The following is a 3,716-nucleotide window of genomic DNA, read 5'->3' on the forward strand; positions in this document are numbered from 1 at the left end:
GACATGAAACCAGCACGCAAAACATATTCGTAACAACAATTGCCGCAGACGCAGCTGGAGACGAATTTTTCAGTTAAAAAAAAAAGGGTATGAAAGGAAGTGTGCGTGTAACGAGAGGGTATGTAAGATCGACATGAATCGAACGAAAAATGAAAACGTTAACCGATCAACACCGATTCAATGTACACATAAATAAAAAATCGGAACAAAATCAGTGGAAAAGTTGCATTTACTATGAAAATCTCAAATTGCGTATTTCGAAAAAAAGATCAGTCAAGATTTTGATTTTTCGAATTTTACGTGTACCCGTACCATAGACGCGCCCCCTGCAAACCATTTTTGGATACATTTTTGTCGCTTTTTTTTAATCTTTTAGATAAAAAATCTCGGCAGATTTTAAATTTTCAGCAAAAAAAAGGACGATAGCCCCTGCGCATGAGTCTTAAGAATCATTCTGAAAACAAAAATCGGCAAAATAAAGAGAAATGAAAACAGAATAGTGTTTGGAAAAAAACGTCACATTCCATACAGAAAGCGGCCAAGGGTCAATTCCAAGCGAGCTTACTTGGTTCCGACCCTATTGGCGAAATTTCATCTTTGACCCGAAAAATCCAGTCCATGTTATCCGTGTCGACTTTTCTCGATTTGGGACGGAGAAAAATATTCGAGATTTCACTTGCATCCTACGATGCTGGAAGCGTAGAAACGATTCAGCACGGTCCCGACTCTCGGCGTTTTGTGTGCGAGAGCAATTTACCAGTTCTCCAACAGGGTACGCTACTTGTGAACATAAAACGCCCGATCGGCGTACTATCGATTTTGACGCTAAAAATTTAGTCCATGTAACCCCTGTCGATTTTTTCGATTTGGGACTGAGAAAAAAATTTCGAGATTTCAGTCGCATCACACGTAGTTGGAGGCGTAGAATCGATTCCGCACGGTCCCGACTCTCGGCGAGGCTTCCTGAGCCAGAGAAACAGTAAAAAACTGGTCAAAAACGAGCTTTTCTGACCACTTTTTGACTCTTTCTCTGGAGCGTTTTCAGCGGCTAGCTCGAAGCAAGGGACTTGCGGAGCTATTCCGACTGGAAAATCGCACTCGGCGGGTCAATTCCAAGCGAGATTACTTGGTTCCGACCCGATCGGCGAACTATCGATTTTGACGCTAAAAATTTAGTCCATGTAACCCCTGTCGATTTTTTCGATTTGGGACTGAGAAAAAAATTTCGAGATTTCAGTCGCATCCTACGTAGTTGGAGGCGTAGAATCGATTCCGCACGGTCCCGACTCTCGGCGAGGCTTCCTGAGCCGAGAAACAGTAAAAAACTGGTCAAAAACGAGCTTTTCTGACCACTTTTTGACTCTTTCTCTGGAGCGTTTTCAGCGGCTAGCTCGAAGCAAGGGACTTGCGGAGCTATTCCGACTCGGAAAATCGCACTCGGCGGGTCAATTCCAAGCGAGATTACTTGGTTCCGACCCGATCGGCGAACTATCGATTTTGACGGTAAAAATTTAGTCCATGTTATCCCTGTCAATTTTTTTCGATTTTGGACTGAGAAAAAAATTTCGAGATTTCAGTCGCATCCTACGTAGTTGGAGGCGCAGAATCGATTCCGCACGGTCCCGACTCTCGGCGAGGCTTCCTGAGCCGAGAAACAGTAAAAAACTGGTCAAAAACGAGCTTTTCTGACCACTTTTTGACTCTTTCTCTCGGAGCGTTTTCAGCGGCTAGCTCTAAGCAAGGGACTTGCGGAGCTATTCCGACTGGAAAATCGCACTCGGCGGGTCAATTCCAAGCGAGCTTACTTGGTTCCGACCCTATCGGCGAAAATTCCATTTTGACGCTAAAAATTTAGTCCATGTAACCCCTGTCGATTTTTCTCGATTTGGGACTGAGAAAAAAATTTCGAGATTTTAGTCGCATCCTACGCAGTTTGAGGCGTAGAATCAATTGCGCACGGTCCCGACTCTCGGCGAAGCTCCCTGAGCCGAGAAACAGTCAAAAACTGGTCAAAAACGAGCTTTTCTGACCACTTTTTGACTCTTTCTCTGGAGCGTTTTCAGCGGCTAGCTCTAAGCGAGGGACTTGCGGAGCTATTCCGACTAGAAAATCGCACTCGGCGGGTCAATTCCAAGCGAGCTTACTTGGTTTCGGCGAGATCTGCGAACTTTAGATTTTGACGCTAAAAATTTAGTCCATGTAACCCCTGTCGATTTTTCTCGATTTGGGACTGAGAAAAAAATTTCGAGATTTTAGTCGCATCCTACGTAGTTGGAGGCGTAGAATCGATTCCGCACGGTCCCGACTCTCAGCAAAGCTCCCTGAGCCGAGAAACAGTCAAAAACCGGTCAAAAACGAGCTTTTCTGACCACTTTTTGACTCTTTCTCTGGAGCGTTTTCAGCGGCTAGCTCGAAGCAAGGGACTTGCGGAGCTATTCCGACTGGAAAATCGCACTCGGCGGGTCAATTCCAAGCGAGCTTACTTGGTTTCGACCCGATCGGCGAACTTTCGATTTTGACGCTAAAAATTTAGTCCATGTAACCCCTGTCGATTTTTCTCGATTTGGGACTGAGAAAAAAATTTCGAGATTTCAGTCGCATCCTACGTAGTTGGAGGCGTAGAATCGATTCCGCACGGTCCCGACTCTCGGCGAGGCTCCCTGAGCCAGAGAAACAGTCAAAAACTGGTCAAAAACGAGCTTTTCTGACCACTTTTTGACTCTTTCTCTGGAGCGTTTTCAGCGGCTAGCTCGAAGCAAGGGACTTGCGGAGCTATTCCGACTGGAAAATCGCACTCGGCGGGTCAATTCCAAGCGAGCTTACTTGGTTTCGACCCGATCGGCGAACTTTCGATTTTGACGCTAAAAATTTAGTCCATGTAACCCCTGTCGATTTTTCTCGATTTGGGACTGAGAAAAAAATTTCGAGATTTCAGTCGCATCCTACGTAGTTGGAGGCGTAGAATCGATTCCGCACGGTCCCGACTCTCGGCGAGGCTCCTGAGCCGAGAAACAGTCAAAAACTGGTCAAAAACGAGCTTTTCTGACCACTTTTTGACTCTTTCTCTGGAGCGTTTTCAGCGGCTAGCTCGAAGCAAGGGACTTGCGGAGCTATTCCGACTGGAAAATCGCACTCGGCGGGTCAATTCCAAGCGAGCTTACTTGGTTTCGACCCGATCGGCGAACTTTCGATTTTGACGCTAAAAATTTAGTCCATGTAACCCCTGTCGATTTTTCTCGATTTGGGACTGAGAAAAAAATTTCGAGATTTCAGTCGCATCCTACGTAGTTGGAGGCGTAGAATCGATTCCGCACGGTCCCGACTCTCAGCGAGGCTTCCTGAGCCGAGAAACAGTCAAAAACTGGTCAAAAACGAGCTTTTCTGACCACTTTTTGACCCTTTCTCTGGAGCGTTTTCAGCGGCTAGCTCGAAGCAAGGGACTTGCGGAGCTATTCCGACTGGAAAATCGCACTCGGCGGGTCAATTCCAAGCGAGATTACTTGGTTCCGACCCGATCGGCGTACTATTGATTTTGACGCTAAAAATTCAGTCCATGTAACCCCATGGAGGAGTGGGGGTGCATGAAACACGTTTGCTCGTGTTGGACACATGTTTTGCGAAAGCCCTGTCAACACCAGCAAAAATTCACGAAAATTTGCACGAGAGTTAAGTTCCGTAAACCAAGCTCTGTGCAGACAAGGCTTTGCATTTAATTT

This window comes from Bemisia tabaci, chromosome 10 (genome assembly GCF_918797505.1).
Source record: "Bemisia tabaci chromosome 10, PGI_BMITA_v3".
Classification (NCBI taxonomy): domain Eukaryota; kingdom Metazoa; phylum Arthropoda; class Insecta; order Hemiptera; family Aleyrodidae; genus Bemisia; species Bemisia tabaci.